Raw genomic sequence first — 12,377 nt, forward strand, 5'->3', positions numbered from 1 at the left:
CTGGCTTTCCTGCCACTACTCAAGAAGTGATGAAGTAATTACCAATCACCAGATATGATTTTGTTGCCTAATTGCGTGGGCAGCTTAGGTAACAGTCTCTGAAAGTCTTGAATTTCAAACTATGCTGCTTTCTGAAAATCAGTCTAGTTGGGTACTTATAACTAGGAGCGTCCAACACCAGTCCTGCACTGGATGATATTCTAGCTCTGATGATTGTATCCATTCCCTCACCACATTAACACTGTGTAGCAAGGTGACACTTTTCTTTGCATTTGCACAGTCTCCAGACTGAGATTTGGATTTGAGATCTCACTTTTCTCATGGCCCAGGTATGATCATGATACTGACCATTATCATTGTGTTAATGATGTTTTCTCTCTCTTTTGTGCAAGAGACACCTCATGATGGTTTGAATCAAGTCTGCTTCCTGTCTTCTTAACTTCTGAAGCATATGAAGCTTAATAATGATATTGATGTCCCTGAGAAGTATTTTCAGATCCATTGTTCAAACATTGCTTGCGTTTGACAACAAGTTATAGTGCACTTGTTCCTTTCCTGAATAAGAATTTGACATAAAATGGCTTGATCATTGCCAAGAACTTGCAAGGACACAGAAACCCATCATGTAATCACCATTTCCTTCTCTATGCAGCCACTTGTCCTCCATGGAGATTCTCCCAGAGGAAAATCTGCCAGTGATCTATTACTTTATCCAATCTTTGATTCATTGCAATAGAGAGGAGTGAATTTACCCTAATAAAAGCAACAACTAACCAAACAAGCAAATACTGACTAATTCTGTCAGTCAATTAAGTGATAAGAACATGTAGTATCTGCTTTTCAGCTGAGATATGCTACAACCAGAACAGGAGGTCTAAGTTCATAATTGCTTGTTATCAATTTCTGTGTTTATTGAAATGAGAGTTTGCCATAACTTGTTTTAGTTACAAGGTGCAGGAGTTGTAGTTTGTCTTTCAAGAATGGCTTTAAATCTGGTCAGTTGAGTGAAACCATGGTGAAAAAGAAGGTCAGGCTAGGTTAGGGCAGGTGATTCATATGAGTGAAAGACAAGATAAATTATTGCAAGTAAGCAGATTTTTCAATAAATCACGTTTACATATCTTTTGGTAATTTTTTTAAATCCTTCTTGTCCTTCTTTTGTAACACATGTTCTGGAAGTTCTGCTCACAGTACTCAGGGGTGCGTTTTTAGCTGCTACAGGCTAAATAAAATTCTGAGATATGGAATAGGAAAATAAGACTTCTTGCTTAGTCGCCTCTAACAGCTTCCAATAATCTGAGCAGAAGAGATAGATTTTAAGATATATTTTCCATATTTCTTCCCAGAAAATAAAAATTTACAGACAAAGAATTGGTATTAGCCATCAAATCACTAAATCAGTTGCTTTCCGTGGGACTACTTTTTTTAAATCTTTCCTGCTTCTACAGGATAGTTCATTTCCCATTCTTTGGTTCTGATGCTAGTCTTATCTTTCTTTCCCTGTGATTAGTTAATGACTACTTCAGTTTCTACAGTAATTATGCTACTATTATTTTTATGTCTTTGTGCCCAGGGCCACTGCTATCTGTCAACATACTTCATGTTTTCTTTTTTATTTAGTAGCTGGAAACATTGGATGCATTGAATGACTTGCTCTGTTCTGGAGCAGTGACTATGGCATAGTTTTGAGAAAGCTATTCTGTAAAACTAATAAGAACATTTTAAAAGTTTAAATATTTAAAAATTAACATTTTATGACTTATCACCTAGACATTTTTCTTCTGTAATTGCAGCAACTAGAGAAAAAGATTGAAGAAAAGATAAAAGTGTGGTTACAATACTTCAGCCAGATGGCATGAGCAATAACTTCTGTCCTATAACAGATCTTTTTAGCTGTATGGGCAAATCATTTAATTTTCATGCTCTTCTATCTCTTTCAAAACAAAAATGGAAAAACATCAGGCCCCTTTCAGCTGACAGTAAGAGCTTTGAACTTTCAATAACCATTCTTGATTTCCCACCAAGTATAACTTAAGTCTAGATTAATAAGAATGGTGTGAAAGAAGGAGAACAAATGAAAGGAAGCATTACCCTTTCTAGGTAAAGAAGCACGTAAAAGTCTCCATTAAACAAAATCCCCAAAACTAAGACAAAGGCAGAAGAAATATATGGAATATGTAACCACAGAAGCTCTGGTCACTTGTGAAGGAAGGAAGAGTGAAAGGGTCTTTCAGATCAGCAGCCTCTGACTACCAAGTTCACACCAAACAAGGGTCCTTGGAAACAGCAAAAAAAACCCAAAACCCACAAGAAATGACAGAAAGAAACTATAGGAGTGACAACTGAAGATGAAACATTCTACTAGACACTGTCACATTTCCTAGCACAATAGAAGTGAAAGATGCCAAAAAAATTTAAACTAGAAAAGTGCAGGTGAGGATTAACTTATGGAGAAACATTTAAGGGTCTTGGTGGTTGTGATGAGGAAATATCATTAAGTCTCTGTTCTCTGAAATAGAAGGAAGTTGTAAACACAATGACAAAGATCGGTGACCAAAGTGACTGTGGCATCTGAGTGAGTGCTATATTCCGTTCAGAGGCGGACAAGCCTTCTATAGTATTATCCAAAGCAGAATAAAGGAAACAACTGCTGTCAAAGGGAAACACAGATTGCATTTCATAAAGGAAGATCAGTTCTTCAACCACAATTCCTCAAGCCACTGCCTGTGGGTTAATTTTGATCTGGGAAACTAAACCACAGAATAATTTAAATTTCTGTTTCTCAGCCAGAAGAACACACTCATGTTATCCACTCAAGCAGGCAATCCAAATGAATCCAGGCAAATGTAAACATAAAAGCAGTTTAGCCAAGTTTTCATTGAATTAAGTTAAAAGCTCTCTAACAATCTTACAAGAGATTGTATTTAGACTTTCTTTTCATCTAAAAGGCTGATATTCTTTGCATTAATGAAAGATTGACAAACTGTGTTTCAGGCAGTTGCCTAACTGCTGTCTTCACACCTATAAAATGAGGAAAGCCTTCTCTTTTCTTTTTTTCCATTTAACACAATTTGAAGCTGTCGACAATGAAGCGGCTGCATTCACCATCTTCAGCAAGATTTGGTTACTGAAATATGCAACTTAAAGGCCTTCCAACTTACTGCTGTTCCAACTTTGCCTAATAAAATAAAAAAAAAAAATAATAACAAAAGAGCCTGGAAGGTAGATGTTCCTTGTGGCCAATTCCATGGAGTAGTTTGCAGCAGAGTCTTAACTCAGAAATAGCTTCAACCAAACATGACTGTAGTGTTTCCAGTCAACTCAACTCATTCCAGCTCCTCGGTATTTCCAGTTCAAAGGTTAACGATACAACCAGTATGAGTTGAGGTCTGTCTGCATCCACTGGTGTGGTCATGTCCTTTAGTCCGGGGGCCCAAAGCCCACTTTGGTCCCTGCAGCTTGTATTTTCTGTTGGCTCACTCTAGGCATTCAAAGGTGTGCAGACAATAGAAAACATCAATTACAAGGGCTTAGTCTACATCTAGGCCTAAATGCCTTTGAAAGTAAATTCCTTAGAAAATACCAGGCATTAAGTGGTATTAAATTGCAACAAATTTCAAAAGAACTCAGCAGTGTCTTAGCTAGAAGAAAAATTTCTGAGATAAGTTAAGAAGGAAGCCTGAAGAACAGTTTAGTTGTCCAACCTTTGGCATCTAGTCATTGTACAGCCCTCAGAGAGTCCCTTCTGAACTCTAGCCATTGCTCCTGAGAGACCTCAGCCTGCTGGACCCCTGCCATCCCTGGGTGGATGGATCGCATGCCCCAGGTTGTTATAGGTTGGATTAGACACCTATACTTGGCAACTAAGTCGAGCCCTATGTTTGGGGCTGCTGAGAGAACGTGAAGAAACATCTGACTGAAAGATTTCTCTCCTCAACAAGGCTGAAGAGAGAAATATGTAACATCACAGGTCTTCAAGGAGTCCTCCAACCTGAATAGACAGGGCTGGTGCGGCTTTTTCATGCCTGTAGTAAGTATGTAGTCACTGAGAAGTAGACCAGTTCAGAGGGGATGTTTCACTTCCAATATGTGGTAAAATCTCATAGGTTGATTTTTTTTGAGAGAGAGCTTCAGGATCCTTAGATTGGAGGAGAGACAGATGCAAACAGGTACATTTCCTGTGAAGCACAAAACTTGTGTTCATTTTCAGATCCACACGTCTTCATGTTTCATTCAGACTGGATTTTTGCAGGCACCTTGCTCTTTTGTTTCAGTGTGCAGCTCTTCTGAAACAGTATGCAATTTTGGTGGTTGAAAACACTTTCTGCTACACTTTTAGAGTTTTGTCTCCTGGAATAACAGTGTGTTTTGTATCGATTTGTCTTGCAGTATTCTGTTCTTTTCTGCAGACAGCACTCGTCTCTTCCCTTTGCAAGGTGAACCAGAACTAGTAGTTTTTGTTCCCTGTCGTTGCAAGTCTCAAATCCCAAATTACTGTGTAATTACTCTCTCAGAATATGTATGAGAGAGCAGAAAATCCCCAATAAAATCAGCTTTCAGAATGGAATATTTTTGTGCATAATGCTAAAAATAGCTTACCAAAATCTCTGGGTAAAGTTATACTCACAGATTCATGAGACTGGTAAGCAGAATGCTTATGAGTTCTGTTCTGAGTAAATTCCTCGAAAATATCTGATATAAGTTTGGCAATTATACATAGGCAATGACATAGCAAATAAAGTGCCTTTATTCGTGACCCATTAGTGTGAAGCCATCATGAAAAGGTATGGTGGTTTTGAATATTCAAGAAAATTTAGTTAAAACTGTAATAGGTTTAGGGATTGCCTACTAGGGCATTTCTGTCCTATGAGAGGAGACAAGTATAGTAAAAATAAAGTTGTTTCTGTGCCTAATGTAAGTATTCATCAAGGAATAAAATACCTGTGAACAGGTGGTATTTAAGCTAGAAAGATAAAGTCAGCATAAAAACAGTTAGCATGAATTCACTCATTGGAAGAAATTCTCTAACATGGGAATAAGATTCTGCTGCAGCTTTTCTTTAGAAGGAACAGGGACAGCAAAAAAATCTAAGCAATTAGCATTGTATTCTGAAAACTGAGAGTTATGTCATCTACCTCTGTTTACCTACATGGTTCCGACCTCAGCAAAAAGCCTTTCAGAATCTGTTGGCTAGTTTTAATTAAAGCTGATATAAAATAATAGGTTTTAAAGGTAAGTATATTCCTGTATTTTTTTTTCATGAAAACAGGGGCTATGTAGAGTAGAAAGAACCCACATGAAAACCAACTGAGGGGAAGGCTTTAGTGTTAACTCACACCTCAGTCGCCAGTACATCCTTGGACATTTAAATACCTCATGAATGCTCACCCACAGGAAAAGCATCAAGTAGAGCTCACACTTTCTCAAACACAGAAACCTTAAACTACATAAAAAAGCCAGGTTTCTGTGGTTCCTGTGGTCACAGCACTACATTTCTAACACTGGAGCCTGGTGCATAGTGAAAGGAACATAACAACATGTCTGTCAGCAGCAGGACTAGTTTTGATGACTTGAAGAGCTGAAATACATTTTCTGACCCTGCCACTCATGCTATGTGAAATTGGACACATTGTTTCATCCTTATGTGACCTTTAGGATTACAACATTTGTGCATATTTACCCTTTACAAAGCAAACAAACCGACACCTTCAACTGGATCATATTTTGAAGTGTTTTAATTAGCTCTGTTAATAACAGTGGCTTTTTCTTTTTTTGAGTCATATTAATGATGCACAGTTGCAAATTTGTCCCTATCTGGATGTACTGATTATTTCAAACACATTGAAATTTTTACAAAGTTTGTATTGCACTGAGAAATCACAGGTAGAGGAGAAATTACCTCTTGCGTGTTCTTTTGTTTCACAATTATGAAATATTTCTGTGGCAACTTCAACAATAGCTTTCATGGAACAGGAAAAACAAAGAGTTTATTTTTAGGTGCTCATTTGGTGTATCCTATCCCTTAGGGCTGTGCCTATTTCCTCTCTTAATAAGCCTCATCCATCTCACCAAAATGATGGACATCTTAGCTTCATTGCTGGCTGAATCCAGTGTAGAGCAGCAGATGACTAGCTGTTTCCCAAGATTCTAAATTCACAAGCACACTTTGTATTTTGCCATGAGGAGGTCAGACACATACAGACATAGGCTGGTGTGAGGAAGGGATCCCTCCTATTTCCAGCCCATTCCTAACAGAGGCCCAAGAAGCAGGGCTAACTTGTTTTTCCATGGCTTGGTGAGAGATTTTCCAGTAGGCATCATCTGATACCCGGTGACCAGTGATCAGAAGAGGGGCAGGAGAACAATAATTGTAACATTACAAATTTACTTCTGCTGTCAACCCTGAAAAACTCTCGAAGGCAGAAAGCAGCTGGTGTGCTGAATGCGGTCTCGTGCTCAGACAATCTTGCAATCTTCCCTTTGTTACTTGCTGTTTCTCAGCCTGCACTTTAGCGGTGAAATCTCATAAGCAGAACCTTTTCTCCTTGTCCCAGTGACCTCCTAATTCCTGACTTGGACTTGTGAGTACACCCTAGCATGGATGTTGAATGATAGCAGTAGCAACAGCAGCAGTAATAATAAAGGCAACTTTACTTGAGGCTTTGCCTGTGTCAGTTTGTAGGTACTTACGTGATCTCTGTTATACAAATCGTGAGCAACTTTGTAGATTATCAGTGGTATTTAGACAGCTACATCCCTCATTCTGATGGGAGTTAGGCACTTCAATGCCTTTAAGGATTTGTGCCTCTTGGGCTTATTCCAGATAACAGAAGTCTATGGCAGTCTGTGGAGATAAACTTGAATTGCCCACATCTAAGAGCTGGGGGAAGGGCAGGCAGAAAGAGTGCAGCTTTTCCTGCTAGCCTCTCCTCCATAGAAAGTCTAGAAGACCCTGAAGAGCTGGCATGCTGGCAGTATTAAAAATGACTGTAGTTGAGGTTAGATGGGAGCTAGGGACCATGGGCCAGAGTCGGGCATGGTGCTAGAAACCGCAGACCCAAACCTGTGTCTCCACAGCAAGGGTGTGTGGATACAGCTGTAGAGTTGGAAGGCCACCAGTGATATTCACCATCACCCAGCACTGAGCACCCTGCAAGCTACTGGAAACACAGCTGACCTGTTTTACTTTGGATTTTTGTTCTGTTTCACTTTTACAGCAAAAGAGACACAAAAATTGGGCTAGATTTAGGATTTTTTAATAGAAAATTCCATTCTATTTTTGTAAAGAATAGACTCATAATCATTCTTGAAGTTTCCCCATGTCCTTTCCCTAAAATGCCCTTAAATCAACCTATCTACATATGTGAAGAGGAAAATTAGGTTTTCTTTTTGATGGCAAGCAGGCATGTTTAAAGAAAATTATTTGTATTTTCTAATAGTGAGCCACTGTCAGTCATTAGTAGCCCAAAGTGATTCCTGCAGACAGACAGCAGCCAGAGAACAGTCAAAGCAAAAGCCTGATCCTGCTGCTCTTGCTGGACATAGACTTCCCTTGGAAATGGGTTTTATATCCTATTAAGAAAGGCAGGAACTCGCCTTTAATAAGAACTAATAAAAAAGTTTATAAGAACTATTTTAAGAATAAGAATTGTTCTTTTAAAAGCTCTTTTAAGGAAAGATTAAGATTTTTTTCTTTTAACGAGGGATAGCAGCAGCAGCATTGAATGAATCCACTCATCCAAGGATCCAAACACCCTCTTTTGGTCTGACACAATCATTCTAGAGTAGGAATAAAGCGGGTTTGGACTTTATTTCTTATTTAAGGGAAAGAAAGACATTTTAAAGCCCCCTGGCAGGAAAGCACGTCTTCCAAAGCACTTTTTGGAAACGCAGCGGTTCTCCTTCAGATGTTACTTATCTTTTCCTGCGCACGAACAGCTGGGGCTCGCAGCTGGCTGGAGCATCGCGTCCCTGCGCCCCGACAGAGACCCCCCGGCATCCCATCCGAGGGGATCCATCCCATCCGAGGGGATCCAGCCCCCGGGGGCTGTGTGGGGGGCAGAAGCCCCGCTCGTACCGTCACAGCCCCGACGGGGCAGGCGTGAGCTCCCTCCCGGTAACCGAGGCTTCGCGCATCGTCTGCGTTAAACCGAGGGGGCGAGAGGTGGAGGTTGGGCCGGGGGGAAGGCAGGAAGAGGCTCGCAATCCCCGGTGTCTTTGTTCCGGCTTGCACACATCGGAAGCGGGGCTGAAGCCGTGTGATCGCTTTTTATGGAAAGGGAAAGACATTCGCAGGCACTTGGGCGCATCCTGGCCTCCTCGGAGGCTGGAGGCACGGTGAGGGGCACCCCGGGATCGGCTCCTCCCGCAGCATCCCCCCACCCCAGCCCCGCAAGCACACCCGCTCCCCACACTGTGTCCCCGTTCCGCCCCCCCCAGATCAAAAGGTCCTTGCTCTTGCAAGAGGACTATTTTCTCAGGCGTCTTTCCCCACCACGGCTTTGTGGAAAGGACAATGGACTCCTGTGTCAGTGTTGTTGGCACCAGCCTCGCATAATACAGGAAGCAGCATTTCCTTTCGGGGGTGGAAAATTAACTTGGATCGTGCGTTTCTCTTTTTATTGCTGACCGTACACACCCCGGGAAATTCAGCTCGCCGGCTCTCGGAAAGGGGCAGCAGCCTCCTCTCCTCTCCTCTCCTCTCCGCATCCTTCCCCGGCGCAGGGGAAGAGGCGAGCGGCTCCCTGCCCGCTCCAACGCCTAAATCTGCCCCTCTCCAGTTTATACCCATTGCTCCTAGTCCTGTCACCACAAGCCCTTGTAAACAGTCCCTCTCCAGCTTTCTTGTTGCCCCTTCAGGTACTGGACGGTCGCTATAAGGTCTCCTCGGAGCCTTCTCTTCTACAGGCTGAACAACCCCAACTCTCTCAGCCTGTCCTCATATGGGAGGTGCTCCAGCCTTCGGATCATCCTTGTAGCCCTCCTCCAGATCCGTTCCAACAGCTCCATATCCTTCTTATGTTGAGGATTCCAGAACTGGACATAATACTCCACGTGAGGTCTCACAAGAGAGGAATAGAGGGGTAGAATCGCCTCCCTCGACCTGCTGGCCACACTTCTTTTGATGCAGCCCAATTACCGGCCTCTATCCTGCTCTCTCACCCTCTCCCTCCTCTGCCACGGGCTGGAGGTGGCACCAGGAGTCGAAGCATCTCCTGTTTTTTCGAATACAAATGTAGCCTTCTTGTCTCTCCCTTTGGGGTGGGATGGGGGGGGGAAGGAAGGTCTCTTTCTAGTTGGAAGAATTTAAAAAAAGCCAAATTGCGAGTTCTATCCTTTGACAGCTCATGTTGCCTACAAAGTTCTGCTCCATGAGATAACTTTCAACCAGTTTCTTCTCATGGTGTTAGCCCTTGACCAACGCCTGTCCCAGAAAGGCCACATACTTTTTAATAAAACATTAGAATGTCTTTCTAAGCCAGCTCTCCCCAGGAGATGCTCAGCCCCTTGTACTGAAAGGTGAAAAAACATGCAGAGTCCTGTGTAAACATACACCTCTGGGGCAATTTTTACCTCAACAAAGGCCCTGTGTGTGTATAAACTATAATACATGTTCCACAGTTGTTCTTCAAATTATGTTACGTTCTTCATCGCCTTGTGGTGTTCAGGCAAATAAATGTGGGCTTGGATTCGGTGTCTTCAGCCCAGTCCTGGCTTCTCTGTCTTCCCTATGTTTGGCCAGTACAGGAACTGAGAAGTCAGTGCAGATTCTGGAGATCTTGAGAGAAATATTCCCAAAAGCCCCTGGTTTGGTCTTCTTGTCTTTCGTCTTATGCAAAAAATAACCTAAACCTCATCTTCAGGAGATGAGTTGACAGCTTTGCAAGATAGGGACACACATAAACTGTATCAGCAGCCTCCTGGTACTTGGGAGACTAGTTTATGCGCAAATCATTCTCCTACTTAGACCTGTACTGGATCCTTCCTGCAGGACCTGGTGACAAGTGAGCATTCCTAGATGGGATTTCAAAGTGCCAGATGGGCATCTCTGAGTCTTGCCAAGTCAGCAAACAACCCTTTTCTGTCCCCTCAATGTGCTGATCTGCCCCTTATGGTTTTCCTGCACTGACAGAAGCAAAGATACTCATTTCGTAGCATAGAAATTACACTGCTGCATCACTAAGGTAGTAACTGCCTTACTGTTGTACTTCTTTTCAAGGAAACGTGTTGTGGAAAAGAGCTGTCCTGAAACTCTTGTCTTGAAAGTCTCAGTCATGGCTGGAGAAGAAGAGAGAAGACAGTTCTAATGTGTTTCAGAGGAAGCTCTTTTACTACTCCTTGATCAGTGCAGCTCTCCTTAGTCTTCCTCTGTTAGACATCATCCTTGCTACTTGCAAATGGAGTTGAAGATAGCTCTGACACCGTTTTGGGCAAATGTTGCAGCTGGATATAGCTGTGATGAACTTTTAGGCAAACAATACATCAGGCCTTCTTGCTTTCCAGCTGTCTGGTGGACTTGCATTCTACAGATTCAGCCCAGCTTGACCTCCCTGGGCCCACAGCTCCAAACTTGCACTCTGAATCCTATCTCTTGAAATTGTTCTGCTTGTAGTGATGTGAGATAACTAGCACATGGGTCAAGGAGAACACCAATCCTACTATTTGAGGCCCATGTGGTGTAACCATATGTGTTAGTCCTGTGCTGCAGAACCTTGACAGTGCTGTATGTATCCCACATTTCCCAGAACGGCTCCCAAGATGCTCCTGTGAACATCATTTCAGTGGTCAGATAACTATTTGCTTTTGTTCACATTTTGTATCTGATTTGTTCCAAAATAATCAGGGCATAGGCATTCATGCATATCACTGAGTCACCAGCTTCTCTGCGAGCAGCGGCTGCGTGGGCTCCCGACAAGGAGGCCTGGTTTGTATTTTGGTGAGGGAAACACTAAGCCTCTAGGGGCTAGTATTTGGTGTGGTAAGAGTAAAGGAGCTCTTCATTGCAAGGCTGGTTTTCTTTTCATGGCCCAATCTTTGCTTGGGTAGTTTTCCCTTTTTGACATGTTTTGATTTGGTTTTGTGGTTCTTTTGCTGACCTTCTGGTTGCCTTTCCCACTGAAATGCAGTGACTGTGGTCCCGTTCCACAAGGGGGAGGTGCAATTGATCCTTTCATGTGGTCTTGCCTCTTTCTAAACACTTACCCTGCTACATTCATAGCAGGAAAGGCATATATATATATCCTCCTGGATAAAGGGAAGAAGTAATGACTGGATTTCAGATGCCTGGGAAATGAAGCTGAGAGTGCTACGGCACCACCACACTAACCCAGCTATGCTGAAAGTAGGTCATTCCCATATTGATGCAGGTGTGCGTGTGAGTGGAGTCCAGCATACAGAGGAAATGCTTACCAGCATTCTGCTGTTGTACTTGTATTTTTCAGGGACAAAAAATTCTTGTTTCACTCTTTTTTGTTTCCCCTGTTTAGTGAAATATTGCTGAATGCATGTATAAAATCGACTATGTAGTATTTTGAAAGAAAATGTGTATTGTATTAGAGCTTGCTTTTAGTAAGGGAGGTGTGATCACTGGCATTCTGCTGTATGGTCTTGAAAGGAAGAGGAGATGTGGGAGATCCAAAATCATGTTGGGTGTGCCAGGGACCAGTGGCGACCAGCGGATGCCCAAGTGAGCCAAGCACAGTAAAAAGACAAGTGGAGAGTAGCTGCTGCACCAGCAAAGAGCCAGAATGTGGAGCAGCAAGTCTGGGTGAGGATCAGATCCAGAGACAATGGGTAGGATCAGACACTGCTTGGTGATCCCCCAGCAAGGTCACAGTGGTGGTGCAAGACTGGGTGCGGATATAGCTTCTGCCAGCTGTGGTGTAGCATAAGCAGCGACCGGTGGTGTGATCTCAGTTCAAAAGCAGCTCCCAATAAAGAGGAGGAGCTGATTCTCTCCTCTCACCTTCTTCACAACAGCCACTGCTGGCAAAGGCACTGACCTTGTACTCCACCAGCTAAACTCTGAAACTCAGCCACTGAAACTCCTGGAAGCGGGGTATTCTCCAAGTCCAAGTATTGCAGGAGCTCTTACTTGTTAGCTTCCTAACCTCCAAATAAAATACCAGGTGATCTGATTATTTCCTCATACCAGTTGAGTAGTTATAATATAGCTTCTTTTGCCTCTACTTTCTTGCAATGGTTAGACAGCTGCCTTCTTTGCTGCCCTCAAAAGTGGACCTAGCTTTGATGCAGGTGGGAAATCTGGACAAAGAAGTGACATAGTTGCTGCTCTGAGCTGTTTTGTCCTTCAGTGAAGGGTGGGCAGCAGTGGTGTGAAGTTGTCCAGCAAGGACTAATTATTTGCTGTCATTGCC

This window comes from Phaenicophaeus curvirostris, chromosome 1 (assembly GCF_032191515.1).
Source record: "Phaenicophaeus curvirostris isolate KB17595 chromosome 1, BPBGC_Pcur_1.0, whole genome shotgun sequence".
Classification (NCBI taxonomy): domain Eukaryota; kingdom Metazoa; phylum Chordata; class Aves; order Cuculiformes; family Cuculidae; genus Phaenicophaeus; species Phaenicophaeus curvirostris.